At 38.6% G+C, this 13,419-nt stretch overlaps 1 protein-coding gene across 1 annotated transcript in view; it reads left to right on the plus strand.

The window, feature by feature from the left end:
- Positions 1 to 6,860: 6,860 nt before the first annotated feature.
- LOC121887978 (E3 ubiquitin-protein ligase HECW1) overlaps positions 6,861 to 13,419 on the plus strand; it is an 81,520-nt gene continuing 74,961 nt past the window's right edge. The window contains exon 1 of the mRNA XM_042399176.1: positions 6,861 to 7,127. The gene's annotated coding sequence lies outside the window, so the exon portion shown is untranslated. The remainder of the gene's footprint in view (positions 7,128 to 13,419) is intronic.

Consider the following 13,419-nt stretch of genomic DNA (forward strand, 5'->3'; position numbering starts at 1 on the left):
TACGCATCTATCTGTTTGTGGTTGAAAAAAGTTCACACAGAATTCAACTGTAGGTGTGAATCCCAAGTTTACAGCTACAAAGCAAACCTACGAGTACAAGTAATTTTGTCCCACATTTGACGCCTCCTCCTGAATGGAGATGGTCTGATATACTGGGGGCGTGTCGACCGAAGCACTGAAAGTACACCCCAACTGAACAGCCTCTGAGCCTTCCAACTTAACGACGCCCATACTGAACTCCCTTGCTTGTTTGTAGGTGTTTTTTAGTTTACAGTTTAAAGCTTTATTTCAAAAAGCAGATAGGCAAAGATTGTCTGTCTGAATGCAGAAACTTGTATCTGTGTTAATTTATAGTATTTGTTGTGCCACCAAACAGGAAAACAGTATCGCCTGCTATTACAGTGCTACCTGTATACCATGAATTTTAAAAATGACAGTCTTACATACCTCATACATGATAAACTTTTGGGAAAAAACAGGACTTGCAACTATTGATGCCTGATATTTGCTTAAAACAAATAGTTGTGGAATAGCAGGGAGTTGAGGACTTAAGTGTAAACAATGAATGAGTTAGATGGGATGCAATGTCGTTGCAAGTCTCTGGAGACCTATGGTATGCATTTAAGAGTTAAATATTGTTTCGATAATGGTCTAACATAATACGGTTCTGGGGTGAAATAATGCTGAATACTTCATGTTTTGGAGAATGTTGCTAAAACAATTATATGAAAACCATTTCGTTCCATTATATAGCAAAACTGGCAAAGCTGAGTATAATCCTGAATGCACTTGCAACTGTAGCCAGGCAGTGATTTAGATCAACACTGCAACATCCTAACAGCTTTTCAATGCAATCCTACCACAGTAAACTAATGTCCTCTGCTGGCAGGTTACAGTGATGATTCTTTCTCTGCTGTTGTTTGCTCAACTGTATGAAATTGCCAGAGTCAACACAAAAATAGACAAGTTATAAAATGTGTGGGGGGACATGGTTATTATGTTGCACCCACTGACAATGTTTGTACTTTTTCTCTTTAACTTTTCTAACAATCATCTACTTTTTTTGATCATCAGCAGGTGCAGAAGCCTTTGGTTTCTATTGTAAAGATGTGCAGAGAATCCAGCAGTTGTCACAGATAGAGCTGCAACTATTTGTCGATTAATTGATTAGTTGATCAACAGAAAATCAATCATCAACTATTTTGATGATCGATTAATTATAGTTTGCCATTTTTCAAACAAAAGTGCTAAACATTTGCTGGTTCTAGCTTCTCATATGTGACAATTATCTGTTTTTCTTTGTCATATATGACAGTAAATTTAATATCTATTGGTTTAGCAGAGAAACTGAACCAAAACAGTAAAGTTGCAGGCTGTAAAACTAAAACAGTGAGCTGAAAGACACTAAAACACTTTCTCTGTGGGTGCATCACTTTGAGCATTGATCCTTTGTTAATATAAAAATATTCATTATTGCAGTTTTAAAGGAATGTTAATATTTTTGCATGGGTGTGTGTTTTCAAATGACTTATTAGAGTATGTCAGAAGTGTCACCTTCCAATCAACTGAACAATCTTCCACTCTGTCAAAATCAAACGGAATTGATTTCTACAGCTATGAATTTAAACTACTGCCAAAGCAAGAACAGCAGTGTTCAGCAGCAGTGGGTATGATTGTCTGGTTACTGGACATCACGAAAAAAGTCATCCCGACTTCCCCTCCTTCCTCCTCCTCCTCCTCCTTCCTCTCATGTCTCAGTCAGTGGTAAGATGAATAGGCAGCTGTTGCTCCTTGTGCTTCAATGAATCAACCTTAATGGTGAGGAGCTGACAGAGGGACCGGGAAAATGAAACCAAGAACTGGAAGGAGGAGGAGGAGGAGGAGGAGGAGGTGACATGTAAGCACGGAGAAGAGAGGGATGGGAGAAGACAGTGAGTGAGTGGAAGTGAAGAGGAATGAAAGGGAATGGGAGATAATGTGAGGGGGTGGAGTGACAGGGAGACGAGAAAATATCAGGAGACTACAAGCGCAGCCAACCCAGGAAGATGTAAATGTTGCTTACTCATTTACATTCACTCTCTCTCTCTCCCACTCTCTCCTCCCTTCTGTCTCTCTTTTCCTCCCACACAAAACCACAGGCAGAATATAAACGGAGTCCTTGCGCAGTGATCCCACAGGCAGCGGCTATTAAAGGTTTTGAGTGTTGTAACAAAGTTCATGTTGAATGGCCCTCTTTGTTAAAACGCTCCCATTGTACTTGGTGATCAGGATCAGTCTTATGAAGTGATTCTTGTTGAATCAATGGAGAGGCAGATGTTCAGTGATGTAATACAGAGGTAATAACAGCTTCTGTCCAGCAGATGCCACCAGAGAGCAGTCCACTCTCTCTGATGTCTGCAGTGAATGATAACAGTGATAAAACATCTTAGAATAAGGTCAAAAGCAGTGCTTCACAACCTTTTTTGCTTGTGAACACATAATGCAAAGTCATGTCTCATCACAGGCTGCACAAGTTGTGAGTGGTCCAGTGTTATTTCGCTTTTTAGACCATTTAATTTGGACAATTTACACAGGCCTGAGAAGTAAACCTATACAGTAATAAACTATACCCAAAGAAAAAAGCAAAGATTAAAGAAAAGTGTGAAGAATGAATGTAACTCTGTCTGTTTCTCTTGTTTCCAACTGAAATTCATTATATGTTGGGCTGATGTTGGATTATGTCATTAAATATTATGCATACAGAGAGGTACTTAGGAGAAAAATCAATTACTTTACACTGTCGACACTTTTCAGTTCTATGACCATTATCAGGTATTTCATATAATAAACCCCAACAGGCTGATGCATACACACCAATCCAGAGGATCAAGCAATCAACCACCCATAAAATAACAGCACTCTAGAAAGGTGAGGACGAAGAGAAAAGAGGATTCACCATATCATATACAATAATGTATGCTAATAATATAATCAACATCCTCAACAAGTGACATCCAAAAACAGAGGACACTTAATACCAGTCAAAGATGTTAAAGCATACTACAATAAGCAGAATAAATAGAATACAGCATAAAATGAAAATTAACATTTTAAATAAGAATAGAGTATTAAATATAAGTGGTTTGGCCAGCTAGTGTACATGTTCACCCCATGTGTCATTAGGTAGGTCAGTTTTGTTTTTGTTGACATCAGTTAAGTTAACCAGTCCTGTTGCTGTATCGAGCTTAGTTTAGGGACCAGTTTAGTCATTAATCACTTTTGCTTTGTTCTTTGTCATTTTTGGGGTAACAAACCCTGTATCATGTGCCTTGCTGCTCGGTCTCTAACACCTTATAAGAGGAGAAGTGCTGACAGCTTTGGTGCACAGTCCTTTAGTTGTAAACAGCACCCTGGGTTCACATTAAGTTGATGATATTTGTTGCCTGATACCTCTTTCTCTCTTACCCTTTCCTGTCTCTCCACTGTGTTGTACTAAATGTCATAAAATTACGAAATGCCTCAAAACATGCCATAAAAATGCCATAAAAATATAATGCCAATCATAGCGAGCTCTGTTTATTGAGAGTACAGGCAGTAAGTAGAGATGTATGAGAGGAGCTCTGTATTTTTTTGTCCTTGTATGTATTGTGTTCAAAGCCTCTGAGGAATGTATACTACTCAACCTGCAGAACTAAACATCAGTATATGTGTATGATATAATAATCTGAGGGACTAAAATTCAGAATGCAGTATTCTATTAGGAAATGTCACAGTTAAAGCCTGTTAAGTGATAATAGTGTAATTTATTGTGAAATATTGCAGTTAAATCTTGTGAAATCCTGGAAATAATTTACAGTGTAGAAATAATCTGATGGAGGAGGGCTGCATCTCCCTTAAAAGTAACTGATGGGATTCATCACCACTGCAGCATTGGGCATCTTTGTTTATTGGCAGGCTGAGCTGCAACATTGATGGTATGATGACCATGAGTACTGCAATGTGCTGGAGAGATGTGATGGTCAAAGTAATGCTGAAAGGTACATTTCATTGTGATGAAGACATCCAGTGTGTGTCCTGAACAAGCAGGAAAACACTTAATTATGCAAAATTTAGATTTGTGTCCATTTGTTGGAATGGAACTATTCAACTTGGGGACATACAGTAACCTACAGTATATCACATACTGAGCAGGCTGGAATACTGGACACAATCAGCTGTCTGTGACAAGTTACCAGAGCCCAGCTACTGTCTTAAATATCTTTTTATGAAGTATTTAAATGTTCAAAGGAGGCAGAATCTCACAGCTTTGCAGCAGCTTTACAAAGTCAGCAGAATGTTTGAGTTCAGCCATTTGCACACTTGTCTTACAGTGACCTCGGTGACCTTGATGTATTTGATTACATCTCTCATGCTGCCACGCTGAAGGGTGATGCACTGGTTGATATAGAGGCTATAAGTCATTATAGCAGAGGACTGCTTCAGTCAGGCATCCACTCCTCCCCTGTCTATCAGATCCACACACAGTCAGATGACTGCAGTCACACATTCTGACAATGACAAACTGAAATAAATGAATTTCTTCTCTAAGATTCTTCTAGGAATGTTTGACAAATTATTGTCCAATAAAAACTACATCTCTCCACATCTAGTGATTTTTATTTTATAACTCAACATGAAAGATGCCTTGTCACTTTGAGAGCTTATACAGCTCTCTTGAAACTCATTATCAATATCCAAATAAACCATCAGGCTTACAAAACTATACCTGTATTTTTGCATATTTTAGTCAGTTTACAGTGAATCGTTTGTACTTTGTTTTCTTTAAAGCACGCTGTTGAGTTCTAGACAGCTGCAGGGTTTCATTTAGTTTTCATACAATAAAAATCAACTTGCAGGGAAATTCACTTGAGACAGGTAATTACACGTACAAAAAAAGTCAAAAAATTTCAGTTAGTATAAGTTTACACAGTGTCATTTAGTTGCTTTGATCCATTGCTAATGTTATTTCTTATATTCCTGTTGGGTTATTTACACAAATTAACAGTATGGTTATTGTAATCCATCCAGTGTTAGTCAAATAAAGTGAAGTTTTACCTTAAAACTGTCACAAATATGTTGTTCTTGTACAAAATGATGCGCAAATGACATTCAAAACCTGTTAGTAACAAATAGTAGATACTAGTAGAACAAGTAGATGAATTATATTAAATCATTAGCCGAAATAAATAAAAATAACTGTCTGGGGTGGTGTTCTACCTCATGAATAGTGGGTAAAGTTAACCCAGTGTTGTGTTGGTGTTATATCAAACTGGGCTAAATTTTGACCTAGTAATTTTTAATGTGTATTGTTGCACAGTCATACAATTAAAACTGTCATTCATAAGCAATAGCACACCGTGATAACATCAACTTCACAAAACATAAACCAAAATTCATTATTAAATTTTTACAATAGGTTACTGAAACAACAGGCAAAACACCTTGTGAACCCCCCCACCCCCTCTGATTCCTGTCAGCTCTCTACTTGGACTATATAATAAAAAAAACTCTCCTTCAACATTGATAAGCTGGTCTGTTTTGTGAAATGAAGGAATTGTAGCACATAGCCAGTGCTGCTTGAAAACAGATTTACTATTTTCATCTGTCTAAAGAATACAGACACTTGAGTAAATTCGTGTTGAGTGCAGAGTCTTTGCATTCATTTCCTCTTGCAATTATTTTTCCATTAAAGATAACACAACAGATGGAGCCGCAGTATCCTCAGAAGCACCACTTTGCTGTGGCTGTATTGACCTGATCCATGTGCTGATCATTCTCTCTGCCTGTTTGGAACTTTCTCTGCCACTTCACCATATTTCTGTCTGTCTCTTCTGCTTTGTCTTTGTGTCTTTCCATCTCTGTTCGACCTTCTGACTTTTTATTTTGGTTTCTCCATATCTCCTGGTTTCTCTGACCCCACACCCTCTGTCCTTGGCTCATCACTCCTTCTTCTTCTTCTTCTTCCTCTTCTTCCTTTGAGTCTCTATATCACACCACCTCTTTGTTTCTTCTCCACCTCTCCTGTTTATTCCTTGTTCCCTTCCTCTCTGTGTCTTATTCACTGATATGGTGCCTCTATTTTTATGATTAATCCACCCACCAGTTTAATTATGACTGTATGTGCATCTTATTGTTCCATGTTAGTGGTTACATTACATCATTTTAAAATATTTTCCATTAAATAAGAAGCAATACCATTTCTGAACAAATATCATGTTTTACAAGTTGGCTCAAATAAAAATTATTACAAATTAAATTTAAAATACAGCTCAATATTATAATATGTCATCTTATCTGGCTTCTTTTCACAATAATAGGATTTGTTATCCCAGCATTATTTCACAACGTCCTTTATTTCCTCCATCTGTTTTTATTTCATAATGCCACTTTCACCCAGTTATGTAATTGGTTGTTGCCAGTAATGGCACATAAAATGCGTAGTAAGAAAACAGTAGTTTAAATGAAATATGTAATTAAAAATAAAACATTATGGCCACCTTAAGGCTGCGTAGTTTATTGTCTTATTCACCAGCTATTTGTAGAAGCTCGTGTTTATGTGACTGAGGAGAAGTTCCAGTAATATGAAAGCCGTGAGACGCGAGGAGAGCAGCGCGTTCGCTGATTGGCTGAGAGGCATTGGTACCCAGCTGCGTCAACTGTGACACATTCATCCTCAACATGACCAGAAGTGGGACCTTCAGCATAAAAGGCTATTTTGAGTTGTAGTCGCATAAATTGATTATTGAACAGAATTTCAGATGACTGACACCGTTATAACAGATGTATTCATCACGTGATAATAATAGAAAACGTATATTCCATCAAAAAATATTGAGCAGAAGCCGTTAACACCCTTCACGGTTACCGGGTGTGTAAAGGGTAATATCGTCAACGACCGGAAGTGGAACGCTGTGGTTTGTTAGCTTTACTGTGGTCCAGAGAAAGAGGAAAGGATGTGACTACAGCTTCTCTGTCGCACGCTGTTTATCTGTGTTCCTCCTGCTCTTTACCGTCGAAATGCAGCTGGTTGGAAATTAGCAGGCGTGCAGCTCTTCAGTTCTCATCCTCAGCTCTGGAGAATGATCCACCGGCAGCTTATTTTCTCCCAGGTATGTGCTGTGCAGTGTTGCAGTGTAGCGTTAGGTGATGTGTGGCCCAGCGCTCTGCAGCCCGCACATATCTATCATGTACTGACTGTCACTCTGTGGAGGAGGCGATACGCCCAGTCCTGTTCAAAACACGGGCTGATTAAACGGGATTTACCGACAGCACATAACAGTTGCTTCATAATATAGGTTGTCTAGGTGTCTCTATTCAATATGGAGCACATACCCCCAAGCACAACTTTAGTGAAATGGGTTTTTTTTTAGAGGTGATTCCCCCCGCAGCTTCATTTTCTACAACCAACACACGTCACTCTGAAAAGTTGGTTTTATAAGTAAAAAAAAACATCATTCATTGAAGGTTTGCGAGCTATCGGACGTGCACCGAATCAAACAGCGGATGTGAATCTGAGAAGAGCTCGAGTCATCTGTCATGTAAGATGTCAACATGCGGCAACAAGCAATGTATCATTTAAAAGAAGTCATTTCTTGAATAGGGTTTGGTTTGATGTGTCGGCGCTGGAGATGGCAGGGCCTGCAGCTTCGCCCCAGCTGCTCTTCATTTAGGATTTACTACGAGTCCAGATAGAAGGAGAGGCTCTCCCCCCTCCCTCTTTGTGTGGGGATTCCCATCCTCAAAATCCTCTTAAACACTCGAGCATCACACGACGTGTGTAGGCCCATTTTCCTTTTGTTTTCATCTATGTTGTTATCATGCAAACCGTAAGCCTATCATAAAAAAACAACAAACGTGACTGATAGTCTAAATAAACTAGTACTGTAATATAGGCTACATTTTAAAAGTATTTTCAGGAAAAGCAACATATCCCTTTACATAGATGTGACTTTCAGTTACAGGAGTAAATTATGGCTTTCAGTTGGTGCCCATTATAACACAAACCTCTACCAAAATACAGAAAATTTTTTAAATATTTTCAAATAAGCCATTTTCTCTTTAAATACCATTTTCCGTAATCTAAATCACTTTTACACTCTTATTTGTTTCTTCTGAAAAACTAGGCTATGAAAAGCTTACAGAGCATGAAATCAATTCCGCAAACAACAAGGAGGGTAAACTGGGTTTTGGTGGTTTTCCATTCCACTCCATTCCTGGATGCCACTGATTTCCCCTAGCTATTTTTAATATGCTCATAAATATGCATATTTTCTCTAGCTACGGTTTGGTACCAGTTCAGGATGCTATTGTGCAGTACATGCATTGTAAGTGAGATTTTTAGGGGGTTTTGTTAGTGTTAAGTTGGTCTTGATTGTTCGACTCTGTAATAAAGCTCTGCAGAGGTTGGCACAAGTCCCAGAGACACTCTCTGTTGTCTATGAGGAATATTAGTCCTATGACAATAGCAGATGCCCAGTCTCAGAGCTTTGTAGCCATTAAAATAGGTGGCAAAATAACACATTCACATAATCCCTGTAAGCAAGCAGACATTTACACTAAACAGTAGTTGACCATTGACATAGTTTACATTATACAGGTATGTGAAATAGAAATATTTAGTCTAAAGTTTTGGCACATGTAAATAATGTCTTAATCATTATGTCCTGAGTTGTGTAGATGAGATTGTTGGTGCTGCTTCTCTCTGTGCATTACCAAAATGAGAAAGAGCAGCAGTTTGACATTGACAAAGACTGTTTTCTTTGAGTGACTCAGCCTCTGATACAGAAGATACAGCTCCGATGTTTCTATCACACTGGCTCTCATCAGACTAGTGTAGACCCAATTGACAACACCTTTTTCCCTCTTTGTCTGTGTTAATGACAGAGTTGGAAGCATGATGAACAGACAGGTGTAGTGATTCTTAACTGAGACCCTTACTTACCTGAACCAAAACTGAGACTGGTCTCAAAGCCCAAGATGACTCCTTCAGATGTCTTGTTTTGTCTGACCAGCTATCCAAAAGAATCAGATATTCAATTTTACAATGATGTAAAACAGAGAAAAGCAGTAAATCCTCACACTGGAGAAACTGGAACCAGCAGATGTTTTGTATTTTTGCTTGAAAAATGACAGAAAGGATTAATCAATTAACTTGTAAATGATTCATTTTCTGTCAGTCAACCAAGTGATTAATCAACAATCCGTTTAAGATGTAATCAAAACAGTGCTTTTCAGTATTACATTACTGCATGTTTTACTACTGTGATCACAGGGTAGGATGTTGGGATACTGGGTGAATGGTTTGGGGGGGATTAGTGATGGACATAGTGATGGTTTGCCCAGATAGTTAGGCTGACATCAGAATGTGTTCAACATGGTTACAAATTGCTAACTTACTGCAGAGCCTGGCGTCAATCAACAGGATTTATGCTGAGTTGAAAGTAAAATAACACCAAACAAGAATTGCTGGAGACAACACTTTACTTTGTAGTGTGCTGATGAGGCCTGTATTGTAGAAGGTTACAGAGAAGCTCTTCCAAGAAATCTTTGGTGCCGTCCAGCTTGATGAACTAGTTGAGTTTTAACCAAGGTTTGAAGTTGCTCTGACTCGACATTTTGAACAATTCTTGCTGCTTTTTAGCATTGACAGCTGAAAAAGGCAGAGACAACCATGTGGTGTATGATTAAGAGTTATTATCCATCCATCATATGTCTATCACAGTGCACACAGTGCATGTTAAAGTCATATAAAGGAGTAGAATGTTTAAAATCTGACCAATTTATTGCAGAATCTAATAAACAGAACATTCTCCTAACACTTGGTATAGTCTTGTGAAGAAGTGACAGAGTCCTGTTACAGAAAAAGCACACATTAATACTTAGAGGAGCTGCCGGCTGCATTTATAATGCAGTGCTGTATATAGAGTTTGTATTGATTCACAGCGTGTTGCTCTGTGCAGCAGACACTCTGAAGCACAGAAGGGAGACCTCCTCCCTGTATGTTGGATGAGTGATTAGTGTTAGCATTTGTTTTATGTGCTTTGCATGTTTTATGAAAGTCAGACTTGTTGTTTTTGAAGAATGGAGATTTGATTTGTCAGATTAGCATCAGTGTATCTCTGCCTACAGTGTATAGTTGTTGTTAGCTGCTGTGGACGTGGAACAGCAGCTCCATCAGACACTGTCAGACTGTCTGCAGCCTGACTCACTTTTACCAACAGCAGACTAATATGGATACATCATTGTGTTTAAACACCATAAAAGAAGCCAAGACTTTAATTTGATATAATTTTATTTTCAGTTTACAGTTTTCACAATTTTAATAGGGGTGGAGGAGAGAACTTGATGTTTTGGTGTTTTTTTTATCTGAGTGACTGCTACATGAGCACCAGACTTACCCAAATGATTTTAGTGAACCCCTGACCTTTCTTTCTACTCCTTTTTTCCCATAATTTCCATAAATGCACAAACAAATGTTGAATATTCTAACAGGTCATTTGATGATGATGATGATGATGATGATGATGATGATGATGATGTCACCTTGTGCCTTAGGACACTGTGGGGTCCAGGGACCCCCAGAAGTCTTGAGGGGGTTTTAGGGGGTCCCCAGCAAAAAGGGGAATCATTTATTTTAACTATAATTTCATCCAGTGACAGAGTGTATGACTATTGTGGTCATGGGTTTCATACACTGTCTGTAATAAAAATATCGAAAAGCCAAAATCTTATGAAATGGGGGTCGGTGGTCTGATTTGTGTCAGTTTAGGGGTTCTTGAAGTGAAAAGAGTTGTGAACCACTGCTTTAGGATATTGTGACAGCTATCTTTCAGCGTTTTTTAATGTTTTATTGACCAAATGATTAATTGATTAATCAAAAAATAATGGTCAGATGAATCAATAAGGAAAATAATTGGTAGTTGCAGCACTAGATCAGCCTGCTCATATAAACAGTTATCCTACCAGTGAAGCTTATTATTATACAGTAGAAGCCAATTGTGTGGCTACTACGGGGAAATATGGGGCCATAAACACCGTGCACATAATCAGCAGAGTGAATGAGTGTTTCTTTCTCTGTTGTGCAAATTTTTTACACCTTAATATCTCTTATAAAACAATTGTTCTAAAAATCTCTAGAAGAAGAAGAACCCTAGAAGAAGTGAACCCTAAATTCACGTGGAAGATGTTTTCACTGTCCTGGGTTTCAGGGAGATAATGAAATATTTCACACTGAATTTAATACAGTCACAGTTTTTTGCTGCCAGCTACTAATGACTGCAAGGCCCTTCTGCATCGACTTCACGCTCAGCTGTGGTGGTTGCTGCTTGGTTGTAAACAATGACGTCACCCAGATTTACCCTGGTGTGCTTGCAGCTTGCGGTGGTGAGGAGCGCTGATTGGTCTGCTCTTCATACGCAACGGCTTTTCTCTTCATAAACGTATCCGTCGTCTGTGTACTGAGGTTTCATGTCGTGCTGGAGGCTGTATGTCTAGCTAACAAGCCACTTACAAACCCCTCTTTGAGAAGGGCTGACCCATAAAGAAATCAGTTAAAAGTAATCCCTGTAAAAGGCCTACACTCTAATGAGAAAGGGACGTTATTTTGTCCACTACTCAGCAAGGCACATAATAAATGGGACACAACAACAGTGAAGAGGTACGCTTAACCTTCTTTTCTCAAACCCTGTTCTGTCATGCTTGGTTGCAACTGAGTAGCAAAGGTTGTACTACATCATTCAGTCTGTGTTGTGGCAGATACATTAAAAGTCCTTTAAACCTGACTCTGAGTGCCCCCAAACCCATAATACACACTAATTCTAAGCAGGTGTTGAGTATGTAGCGTGGTGGAAAAGTGACCAAAAAAAAAAGTTACAGTTTGATTAATGTCTGACTTTGCATGTATTTTGAAATTTGCTGTTCGATATAAAATAGTAAAGTATGTTGTTTTGTTTTTTATACTAAAAAACAGTATACTATGAAGATTAGCATGTAGTACTAGTACACCTGTCAGCACCTCTAAAGCTTATATCAGGTTTGATTAATATACAGTGTCAAAACAACATGTTGCATGTTGCACACTGACTTCCTGGAATCTTGTCGTCACCGTGAGGTTGCCAGGCAACCAGGGCAGACTCCACAAGTACTAAAAAGGTATGCAGTGTTATGTGTGTTAAGTGTTTTTCTATAGAATCATGAAAATATGTATGGCACCATTAATCACTATCCAATAGCAACAAAATCTGATCCAATTATCTCAGAACCAGTTCAGGTTAAGTTCCACTGGCAGCAATGCAGTACTGCTGAAACAGTATATTTATGTGTAATACTTGCACAATGGTTTTCTTTTTAAGTTTTTTTTTTTTTTTCATGAAACACATCAGCACATAAAGTGCATATCAGCTTTCACTTGAAGTGTAAAACCACAGAGTCATATGGACAGCTGGATTAGATCATACAGTAGCTATGGTTACTCATCATTAGTTGAACAATAAGCTGAAGGAGGGTTACCTTTGGAGATCATTACTGAACCAGAGCACTGGCTGATCTCATTCCCCGGTAGAGGCTGTCCAGTCTCTCCCAAACCGCCTACTCTACATGTGCGCCGAATTAATAATCGCGTCGTCTTGATCGCAATTATACTGGTTAATTACGCGAGTGTCAGAGCAAGTAGAAAGGACAACTGGGATATTTCCCCGGAGATTATCAAACGTGTGTTAGTGTAGCTAACTATGGCACCATAGTAATATGGTACTACATGACTAATGAGGACTGTGGGGATTTGAACATGACCGAAGCAGGAGTATGTATAGTTACATATTTGCATATGTGTGTCATGGTGTGCAAACCGTTGTGTCTGCACATTTCTATTACCACCTCCCCCTCTAGTTATAGCTACACAACCGTTGCTGGAGTCTGTTAGAAGATAGCTGAAAGATTCATTCATGTTAATTGTTAGTTACTTAGTCAATATATACATCATGAAAAGGATAACAGGAATTTGTTTCTTGCATTGCTGTTCTAGCAGCTGATTCAGTTCTTATTATTATTATGTCAGGCCGTCCTCACACTTGCAACAAAGGATTTCTTGATGTTATTTTTGAAATAGAAATCAGAATACAGTTCAGTTCAAGCTGATTCATTTGACCTGACCAGTTTCAGTTGGCACAAAACATATCCTGCAACAACAACAGAAGGTATTGACCACCTATCATTGGTTAAAGCTCAGAACATTCAAGCCATGCTACCCGTGTTGCTTCAACATACGAGCACTGTTTCCTGAAAGGCTCTTACTGAAAAGCAGCATGTTGAATTTGCATTTTCGACATATTAATATTGAACACACCTGCATTTTGATCATTTTTGCACAGCAGCACTTTGACTCCATGATGCAATGGATTCAAC

This window comes from Thunnus maccoyii, chromosome 21 (genome assembly GCF_910596095.1).
Source record: "Thunnus maccoyii chromosome 21, fThuMac1.1, whole genome shotgun sequence".
NCBI lineage: Eukaryota > Metazoa > Chordata > Actinopteri > Scombriformes > Scombridae > Thunnus > Thunnus maccoyii.